The 12221-nt window shown below is 40.4% G+C and overlaps 1 pseudogene; it reads left to right on the plus strand.

Annotated features, from left to right (window-relative positions):
• LOC132639538 (uncharacterized) overlaps nucleotides 1–1832 on the plus strand; it is a 66300-nt pseudogene extending 64468 nt beyond the window's left edge.
• Nucleotides 1833–12221: the final 10389 nt, after the last annotated feature.

Raw genomic sequence — 12221 nt, forward strand, 5'->3', positions numbered from 1 at the left:
ATAATTTAATATATATATATATATATATATATATATATATATATATATATATACACACACATATATGTTGTATTGCTGACTTGCTGTTAGCCTGTTAGTCAGTAAATATATAAACTTTACTTATAAAGTTATATAACATATGTAAATATACCTACAATATACTAATAAATACTATAATATATATATATATATATATATATATATATATATATATATATATACTATACAAAAAAACAAAAACAAAAAAGGTTTTAGAGTGTTTGAACCGGACCGGTTCCGGTTTCGGGTTTTTAACCGGTAAACCGGAACCGGTGGCCTGTTCCCATTTTTTAACCGGAAACCAGCCGGCTTGTTAACCGGTTACCGTCCGGTCTGGTTCAAACCGGTTAACAGGCTTAATTGAAGGCATGGGGGATTTTATCATTGACTATGACATCGATAGGCCGCCGAGGGCTTTGGATTGCATACGAGAATGGAAGGGTCGCATGATCTGGGGTCCTAATACCTTAGCCGAAGGGAGGTTTCGTCAGGGTTGTGTTGTGGAGTATAAGGATTGGTTGAGGGCCGACTTACAAGGCACGCTTCCTCCTAGACCTATTCTCTACATTTGTGTGCAAGACAAGGATTCGTAAGCCGAGATTCGAGCTTGTTTGGTTCAGAGGGGGGCTGACGACAGAGATGCCAAGTATTTAGAGAAAATTGAGCATGACAAAGCCGTCAAAGAAAGTTTGAGATATGAATTGGAGCTTACTAATGATTGTTTGATTGAGTTAGATGATCGGATGAAGAAGACTTTAGGTGATGTCGCTCCACTGACTTTGACACAGAAATGATTTTGAATGGAAGCCAAGACATCGACCCATCTTTGTATCCAGACTACCTTCTGGAAAGCAAAGCAGGCCAAGACTGATCGGGATCGGGCTTCATCATCCATCACTGGAGGACACTTTTGCTGATTTATTTTATGCACTATCTTTATTTTATCTTTTGTACCCCCTCGGGGAAGAATATTATTAATGATTATGGGGCAATGGTTTGATTCAAATGGCGCATTTATGTTTCGAACGATTAGTATGCTTAGGAACGCGAGTAGTTGTAATCCTATAAACTGCTTTGTGTGACTTATTTGCTTCATATGTTTCGCTTAAATGGTTAATTGATCTCAAGTACCGCCCACTCACCCAAAGAAAAACAATGAACAAAACTACTAGGACTAAGTCTAGCAACCTTGTCAGAACCTAAAGATGAACACCAAGAGCTCACTCGAGCTAGAGGTTATAAGGAAGGATGAAGTCTCACTTTGACGAAAGATTCAAGATCTCGAAAAGTAGATCCGAGCAGTCAATGCCAAGATCAAAGAGGCTGATGGGATAATGGATTCGGCAGAAAGTCCGCCCGAGAAACCTGTTGAAGCTCAAGGAGAGAACATCCTGGATAAGGGAAAAGGGATTCTACCCGAATATATCCTGGTAATGGAGGAGTCTGAGGAAGAAGAAATGGAATCGGACCAGCAGGAACCTACATGGCCATCAAGGGAGGCTGCCTCCACTGCACCGTCAAGCCCAAAAAGGGAAAGAACTTCTAATGTGCCTTCAAGCCCTAGGGAAGAACCCGAGGAGCGAATAGAGTATTTTTTACCAGATTTGCCCGAATGGTGGAATATTGCGCTTAAGGCATTAGATTGTCCCTACCGCATCTCGCCTAGGCACATTACGAGCAAGGAAATGATGATCAAGTTTCGAAGCAAAGGGATAGTCAGTATTTGCTTCGATAGGATGCCGCCATGTGCTCCGGTCTTTGTACACAAGAGGTGCCCTTATCACCAGGATTAGGCAGGGCGCACCATCAATGAATGCTTGGCCTTCAAGAAGAGACTCATCAAGCTGATCGATGAGAAAAGAATCACTAAGATGTGGGCCCGCATTCACTTTTAGTCCATGACAACATCACCCCAATTAAAGGGTTACGCTGAATACTCATATTTGGCATTATGACTTTACAGTATTTAAGGACTCTTACGCCAACATCTTTCAGAAGTTGGTTAGCATCAAGAAGATTAGCCCCATCAGAACCAGAAGGGCTGAAATTAAAGGAGTTGGCTGTCGTAAAATATGTTTGTACCATTCTGGAGCTTTGGGGCACGACATATAAGAGTGCGATGCATTCAAGTTTGAGTTGGAGAATTTGGTCCAAAAAGGTGTCATTTGGTTGGTGCTCCCATCTCAGTATTATTATTTGGGTACTTTAGGGCTAGAAAGGGTTGAACAGATAAACAACCTGTGTCGAACTCAAAAGAAAGGTCACCTTTTGGGTAGGTTTTTAAGGTAGTGAGTCTTATCTTATGTAAACCGAACTACGGAAGGGCCTGACTTCCCGTGGAGGGGTAGGTAGGCAGTCTACGTAAGACTCGATCCCTATATATTATAAATATTATATTCTCTCTACTCAACAAAGTTCAAGTACGAAAGACCCGGTACAAGAGATTAATTGAGCATTTAAATCAAACATATGATTATTTATGTGCTAAGTATTTCAAACTGCCATGTATGTGTGATATCTTGATTATGTTTTCACTGCCTAATGAACTAACTGTCACGACCCAGCTAGGGGCCGCGACGGGTACCCGGAGCTAGTTACCGAGCACCGCTCACTCTACTACCTATCTTGCCCATCTTTCATTCTTTTATCAATTTACATACCAGTTGTAGGAAAATCATAATTTAACAAACATAATTACTTTATATACAATTGCCTTTCGGCCATCAAAATAATATACACGCATATGAAAACGTCTTGTGAGACCATCTAACCCACACTGCGTATCTACGAGCCTCTACTAACATACTGTATATACATGGACGGAACAAGACTCCGTCGTGCCCAAAATATGCATATATACCAAAAGGATAACCCTAAGCACCTCCGGATGATGGAGTGCTTTCAACCAGCTGACTGCTACTGAGGATCTGGGCCAAGCTCTCCTCTCTGTCTACCTGTGGGCATGAACACAGCGTCCGAAGAAAGGACGTCAGTACGAATGTTGTACTGAGTATGAAAAGCATAAACAATGAAAGAAAACATCAACAATATAGTGATAACATCAACATGAAATATCTGGATCTGTCTGATAATCATAAAGGAAATCATGTGTGCCATCTTACTCATACTCATCCTCATAACATATATGCATCATATGCAAGCTGCCCGTCCATGTCGGAACGGTGTGATAATCAATAATATTATCCCGCGTCGAGGCCTCCCGCGTCCGGGGTACCATCTCATGCCGCCCACTAGTGGTGTCTGCCCATGCCCGAAGGTCATGGTGTATCCGTATAGCTGCCCGCCTTGGCGGTGACTGCCCGGCCAACTAGGCATGGTGTGAAATGCTCATGTCATGTTTATCATAAAATTATCATAATAATAATATACTCATCATAAAATACTTATCTCATTGTAAAACATGCATAAGGCTCAAGATCAACTTTACTCTATCGGGGTGCCTTAAGGTCGTGATCCCCCGATTCCATTGTGGAACAACTATTGATACTCTGCCTCACCTTGAAGGAACTAGTACATAAGGTGAGTGTAAGCGATAATTAACATCATCATTATACTAGCATCATCATATCGTATTCCTCGTCTTATATAGACATTAAGGAGTTAGACTCTTACCCTTTCGGACTATAGGAACTTATGAAGAGAATAGGAATTTCGTGCTACAAGATTCATGCCATCAGAAAGAAGGGACTAGCCTCACATACCTTGGTCGTTTAGCTAGGATATCGCTCGCTTGTTCTCCGTCGATATCACGTCGTTACCTTCATAAGAGAATTCGTATCAACATTAGTAAACTAACTATAAGATCGCGTCGCTAATTCTAGGAGAAGTCGGACAGCGTTTCCTTTTATCATACTACTTTCCATGTTGTATATTAACTCCCAACATTCATAACATTACTCACAATATCGCAATCAACAATCGTTGTTTATGTACATTTAGCAAAATCCACCATTTTCCTCCAATTTCCCTCATAATTAGCCTTATGACTCGTCCTTGCATTTTCATCCGTTTAACGCTTGTTTCATGATATAAACATCATTTATAATGTATTTGTACTCACAACACTCCAATATTCGTAGTTCAATTCCACTATCATTCATTCATGTCACTATTCACTTAATAATGACCCATTTCTATGTTCTTCTACATTTCAAGTGTCTAAGCCTTTCAATGCCTTGAACAACATGAATATATCATGGAACTTACCTTGGATGTTGGTTGAACAAGTCTTGAGTTGCAATACTTCACTTTGGACAAAACCCTAGTTTCACCGTATTGGGAATTACTTGACTTAGATGATCCCTTGATGTGTTCTTGCACTTGATTTCATAGGTTTTGTGTTGTTGATCTTTAGCATTCCCTTGATTCTCTTGGATTCTTATGGAGGAAGTATTTGGAGAGTTCTAGAGTGTTCTTGAGTTGTATGAATGAAGAATGAAATAAAATGAGGCCTAAGTTCCTTTTAATAACTCAAAAGCTGATGTTTAATGAATTTTTGTCAGGATGAATAGTGGTCGTAAACTGCAGTTTACGGACCGTATTTTGATTTACAGGTCGTCCACTGTGGTCGTATTTAAGCATTCCAAAAACAGAGAGTTTGGCTGGTGGACATGGCAGTTTACGACCTGGTTTACGGTCCGTAAACCAGTTTACGGGCCGTAAACTGAGTCGTATTTAACCATATTCAACATTTACAGAAAGTCTTGGCTGAGGGACCTGGTTGTTTACGGTCCGTAAACCAGTTTACAGGCCGTATTCTGGGTCGTCTTTAACCATTTCAACACTTAACAGAATCTTGAGATTTTTGACGCAATGAAAGACGATTGCACTATACGGTCCGTAAATCACTTTACGGGCCGTATAGTGCCATATACGACCACTGGGTGAAAATTTTTCTGCAACTTTATTATTTCCAAAAATGCAAAATTAGACATTCCCGACTTAGTAAAACACCATACACTCAAGTCCTTCATTGTTCTACTCATCACACAAGTACGGAAAAATTTCCGAGGTGTAACACTAACTCTGTTTGCCTTGAGTTATTCTTTTCCTATAGAAAGAGAGGTTGATTTGTGCTCACATTGGCGTACTTCACAAGATGCAAAGCAACAATAGCGTCCTTATCCTAACAAGATAGAGGCAAGGAAAAAATGACTTGTACTTCCGAGAACGAAACTACCCCTACTAACATTGCTCTCAGAGAATCGCCTCTACTCAAACTTCCTGAGTCGTCACCTACTGAAGACATCATGAAAATGATGTTTGAGAAAATCACCCATCTTTAAGAGGAAGTGGCTTGAAACAAAGCTACGAAAGCCGCCTGAGAGGCCACTGCTAAAGAATGAAGGCCTCCACCGTTTTTTCCATCTCTGAATTAACCATTACCCGATCACTTCCCCACTCGGTCCGTTATGACCACTTGTCACGACCCGACTAGGGGCCATGACAGGTACCCAGAGCTGGCTACCGAGCACCACTCATTAGACTGTTCATCATACTTAACCAGAACATATATAAACCCCAAAGCTATACATATATACATACATAAGCCCGTACGGTGAAGGTCTGTATAATGGTCCGTATAACTGTTACAGTGAAGGTCCATCACTGATGGAGTTATACGGTCATTTATACGGACTGTATAATATGTCGTATAATGATTACAGAACGAGATGTCGTTGAAGTGATTTCACGGTCACTTATACGGACCGTATGAGTTTATACGAACCGTATAAGTGTCCGTAGAATGCACGACGGGTCAGATTTTTCCAGCAATAAATATAAGATCCCACGTTATTATTTTCATTTTTCCTCACTTCTCCACTTCTCTTTAAGTCTCTAGAATATTCCACGCACTCTCTCTACAAGAATTCAGGACAAATCAAAGATCAACTTCATCAAACCAAGGGAATCAAGTATAAAGAAGCTCTCTAGGGTTGCTTGGAGCTAAGAGAAACTTTGTGGATTGAAGCTCGGATGTTTCTTCAAGTGAAGTATTTTCATCCAAAGGCTATCCCTACACCTTCAAAGGTAAGTTTTATGATCAATTCATGTTATTTAGAGTATTGAAGGGTTGAAAGACTTGGATTATGGAGGGAAATAGAAAATGGGTTACAAATATGAGAATAGTGGCATTTTTGAGTAGTAGCTTAATATGAATCATGATTCTTTATATGTTATGAGTATAGTTATGTTGTAAACGATATTAAGAATACGGGAGAAACGTTATAGGTGGAAGAATGTAATGTAGTATTATGACCATGGTTATGGATGCCCTTGAAATGGAAATAAGAGAATTGAATAATGTATGGTTGATGAAGATTATTAAGTATGATATTATGGATATTGTTATTGACGTTTGGGAGTTATTATATTATATGGAGAAAGTTATAGAAACAAAGGAAATGCTGCCCAATTTTCGTTAGCTTTAGCTTAAGCTTAAGTATGCTTCCGATTATCTAATGTTAGTACGAACTCTCTTGAAGGTAGAAACGTGAATATTAGAGGGGAACGTTCAAGGGATAACGTAGCTAAACGAAAGGTATGTAAGGCTAGCCCCTTCATTTTCTAAGGCATGAATCCTATGACATGATTTTCTTTACCCTCCATGACCTTCTTACATTCTGGAAACTATGAGTCTATATTTATAAAGGGCTTCACATGAGATGAAGATAAGTGATATGTTACGAATATGATAATGATGATGATGAGTCTGAGTCTAAAGATTTCAAAGCTCATGATATGATATTTTCATGAAGTTAATGATCCTTCTAGGATTCTTTGATGTTGCTCATCGTTGTTACACTCACATTATAATGTTAGTTCCTTCAAGGTGAGGCAGAGTGCTCATGATTATGCCATAATAGAAATCAGGGGTTCACGACCTTACGTCACCCCGATAGAGTTATAGTTTGTCTTTGAGTTCTTATGTATGTTCTATGATAAGTATATGATGATGATATTACACCGTGCCTACATGGCCGAGCATACACCGCTAAGACGGGCGGCATATACACCATGTCTAGAAGGCATGGGCAAACACCACTACTGGGTGGCATGAGATGTTTACCCCGGATGCGGGAGGCCTGGACGCGGGCTAATGACAATCACACCGTACCTATATGGTCGGGAAACTTATATATGCATACATGATATGATGATGTTTATAAAGTAAGTTAGCATGCATTGTTCAGTCTTACGTGACAGTCAATTACAAGTTGTTCCTTACTTGATGTCTCCTTATTTCATAGATATATTATTGTTGTTTATGCCTTACATACTCAATACAATGTTCGTACTGACGTCCTTTCTTTTTGAACGTTGTGTTCATGCCCACAGGTAGACAGGGAGGTGGCCCATATTCATAGGAGTTGATCATCAATTCTCAGGAGCACTTTATTATTCCGGAGGTGCTATTTTGATATATTGTTTTGTGTACATAATTGGGCACGACGGGGTCTTGTCCCGTCCTTATTTCTAGTACTCTAGTAGAGGCTCGTAGATACGTACGTGTGGGTAAATTGTGTCCCATGATGATGCTAGTGTACATTTTGTATATCTTTGTTTTGTAGCTGTACAGGCTTATGTATGTATATATGTATAGCTTTGGGGTTTATATATGTTCAGGTTGAGTATGATGAACATTCTAATGAGTGGTGCTCGGTAGCTAGCTCTGGGTACTTGTCGTGGCCCCTAGTCGAGTCATGACACCACCTTTCCATTTACCCCAATCGACGGGCACATTGGTGCCTCGAACCACACCTCACCATCACTTAACACTAACCAAATTCCCAGAACCGCTCACTCGATCCCCTCTTATCAAACACTGCAAAATACCCATCCCGGCATCACTATACAACAAAGCGTCATCTCGCTAAAAACTAACAAAAGCACCCCTATTCGCTGAACTCGCCGTGCTATTTCCTTCCACACACCTGTCACACGAGGCACCTTTACACCCGATCAAGAAAATGCCCATTATGAGGCGATGAAAAAAGCATGGAAGGTCGAGCAGGAAAAACAGGAAGAAAGGCTTTAGCGGAAGATGACCGCAATGTCGGAATGGTCAATGAGAACCGCCCTCACTGGAACGGGCTTGAGTAATGAAGACTTGTGTACATCCAAATTTGGATTACCTGAGGGCTTCAAGGTGCCACGTTTTGAGGTGTTTCATGGAACGGGCAATCCTAAAGCACCTCTACGGGCATACTGTGACCAATTGGTCGGTGTCCGAGACAGCCAAGCGTTCATTATGCGGCTGTTCAGTCGAAGTTTGACCAGAGAAGCCTCAGAATGGTTCACGACGTAAGACATATGCCGTTGGATTATATGGGAAGACATGGCTGCAACTTTCATGGAAAGGTTTCGCTTTAACATGGAAACGGTACCAGACAGGTGCTATTTGGAAAAAGTAAAACAAAAGTCCACCAAAACTTTTCGCCAGTATGCGAGTAGGTGGAGGACAGAGGCTGCCTGGGTACAACCCCCTATGGGCGAAGAGGAACTTGTATCGGTATTCATTCGATCACAAGAAACAGATTTCTATGATAAAATGCTCTCAATAGCGGGAAGACCTTTCTCTGAATTGGTCAAAATGGGCGAGGCCATAGAAGATGGTCTCAACACAGGTCGAATCATAAGTATGACCAGAAAGTCTGTTGGTTCAAGCTCAACCGGGTTCATACGCAAGAAGAAGGAAGACGTGGCTAGCATATCCCACACTCCTAGCCCCAAAACCAAAAGGCGGGATAATTTCCCAATGGAAGGATATGCTTCACCTCGCTCAAATACCTATCTTCCCACTCCTTACAACACGGTGCCCGTATATTACATGCAACCAACCTCCCGATCACCACGCCCAAATTACCACGCTTCACAAAATACCTTCCAGTCACCTCCCCCAAACTACCAAGCCCCACAGCCAAATTATCAAACTCCCCCACCCATTTATCGCACTCCACAAAATAACCAACCCAATACCTACCAAAATCAACCACCGCCAAATGCCTATAATGCGCCACGTCAGAACTCCGAAAAGAAGCCAGCTCGGGTATTCACCCCATTGATGGATTCTCAGATTGATTTATTCAAAAGATTAAGAGCAGCTAGGATGATCCAAACGCTTCCCCCAAAGGTCGTAGACCCAAAGAACCGATTTTACCGAGCTGACCAGACAAGTGCCTACCATTCCAATGGAATAGGACACAGTACTGAAGATTGCATTAATCTTAAGTACAAAATACAGGACCTGATTGACCGGAAGGAGATTGTACTCCAAACAACCCCTCTAAATGTGAACACCAATCCCTTGCCAAACTACGGTAACAACGTAATTCACATGATTGAAAGGGAAGAAGACTGGGTCGCAGAAAGACCTATAATCTGCGATTCTGTGAAAGAACTTGAGCGCACAATGGCATAATTGTCTTTGCATGAACGCCCGCAATTCAAAGTATTAATCCCTACGCCAGTGACAGCACATGTAGCTCAAGTGGCTCTAGCACCGCCTCGCAAAGATTTTGTAGTCCAAGTTATTGCCACACATGGCATCACAACATCACGGAAATGCTACACTCCCGAGGACCTGGCCCAAGAGACACCTCGAAGTGAGGGGAATCAAAAAAGGACTATCATTGAAGGTGAAGCTGAAGATTTCTAGCACCGAATACTCCATTATTGAGCATTTAAAGAAAATGATAGCCTAAATCTCAATACTGGCATTATTGCAAAGTTCACCTCAGCACCGCCTGGCTTTAATAAAGGTGTTAGCGGAAGCTCACGTCCCAGCAGGAACAAGCAGTGAGAACCTAGCCGAAATGGTCGCTCATGTTATAGCAGAACATCAACTTACCTTCACAGAAAAAGAGTTACCCAAAGAAGGCATAAATCAAAACAAAGTGCTGCACGTCATTATTATGTGCCGCAATAAGGTGGTAACCCAAGTATTAATCGACAACAGGGTGGGACTCAACATTTGTCCCGAGTCTACCGTGACTCAGTTGGGATATGACTTTGTAAAGGTTCGTCAGAGCTACACTAATATAAGTGCATTCGACGGAGGCCGTTGTGATGCCACTGTGGCGGTTGATTTGAACATTCAAATAGGACCAGCTGAATTCCAAGTCATGGAAATACCGCCAATTATAATTTGCTTCTAGGAAGGCCATAGATCCATATGGCCGTGGCAAAACTGTCACGACCTGACTTGGGCCACAATGGGTAGCCGGCGCTAATCATTTTGCGGTCATACATTAATCTCATGCTTATAATCATAAAAGAACCATTTCTACTTGAAACATATTTACCTTATATATATAAGCCCTCCGGCTATCAAAATAATATATAAACGTACGATGAGAAATCATGAGACCATACTATCCACACATACATATCTATGAGCCTCTACTAGGGTACTAGATATATGGATGGGACAGGACCCCGTCATGCCCAAAACATATATATATATACACACACACAAAAGAATAAATCAATGGCACCTCCGGAACAATGGAGTGCTCTCAAGTTAGCTAATAGCTCCTACGAGTCTAGATCACCTCCCTGTCTACCTGTGGACATGAACACATCATCCAAAGCAAACGGACGTCAGTACGAACATTGTACTGAGTATGTAAGGCATGAATGAAATGAACATAACAGAGAAATCATAAGACATAAGATGAAGATATAACCTGCATAACTTTTAAGGGAGGATACATTTCCCACATATATCATATATAATCGTAGTACATGTATCATCATAGCGCATACATTATTGTATCATATATATCATCATTGTTAACCGGCGTCCGGGTAACCATCTGTTATATCCCGTATTTTTGAACCTCGGAGTATCTGCTGGGGTGGGGCCCACACACACCGAGATTTTTTTTTTGGAACATCTGAAAAGTCATATGAATCACATATGTAAAGTTAAACACAGCTCATGAAGTACCCTTGGGCCAAATCAAAGTGGAAGCCCTCCAAACGAATATTTTTAAGAAAACGTTTTCGGTTGACCTGACTTTGGAATTTGGAAACATACCAAGAAATAGAAGTTGTAGATAATTGAATTAGATTTCCATCCATAGGTCGTGGGTTCCCAGGTGACGTCGGTACAAGGAGATATGAACGTTTTAAGGTCGAAAGGTCAGTGGGCTAGGCCCAACTCGGGACCAACCGAGTTGGCCCAAAAAAAATGAAAAGAAAAAAATTTGGCCCAACTTGGAGAGGGGTGGCCGGCCATGCCATGGCCCAAGCCCATGATTTTAATTAATTTCCATGTGCTAAAGGATAAAAGGGGCAATTATTCATTAAATCCCCTAGAACTTTCAAGAGAAAGAAAAGAAGAAAAACAAGAGCAACAACATAAGAGCCATTTCGGGTTTGGCCATAGAAAAAGCATCCCTCAAAATCTTGCCTCTAAAATTATTTCCTTGTTGAATTCCTACTAATTCAAGGTCCCTCTACAACTTGGTGTAGTTGTTTTGGAAGATTGAGCATTAGTTTCATCAATCTCACACTTTGGACAAGTGAAGAAGATTGGAGAAAAAGGTAAGAATTCATACCTTTTTATTATGTTATGAAGGTTTGTTTGTGTTGTAGTATATGGAAATGAGTAGAAACTATGGAAATATGGAAGTTTACAAAGTGAATATATATATATATATATATATATATATATATATATATATATATATATATATATATATATATATGTAGCCGTGAGTGTATATATGTTGTATACATATGGTGAGTTGTATTCTAGTTGCTGTTAGGGTGAAAATTATATTGGGAATGAAAGTTGAATGAATTTTGGTTGAAGTTGGAATGTAGAAGATTATGTCACCTTAGAATGATTTTGTGATATTATGGAAATGAAGATGTTAAGATGTGAATTATGATTATGGTTGATGAAATTGGAAGATGGAAATATGTTATGGATATGTAGGTTGAATATTAGAAGTTTTGGATGAATTATGGCTTTGGTGGAAAGTTTGTATATTTTGTATATCTTGGGTATATATTATAGAAATGATATGAAATGCTTCCGAACGGCATTGTAATGATTTTGATTAGTAATGAATGTGAGTATGATGGTGTTGATTTGAAAATTTGGCGTCAGAATGGAAGCTATTGCATTATGTTAAGAAGAAGACTAGTTG

Source organism: Lycium barbarum, chromosome 5 (genome assembly GCF_019175385.1).
Source record: "Lycium barbarum isolate Lr01 chromosome 5, ASM1917538v2, whole genome shotgun sequence".
Taxonomy (NCBI): Eukaryota; Viridiplantae; Streptophyta; class Magnoliopsida; order Solanales; family Solanaceae; genus Lycium; species Lycium barbarum.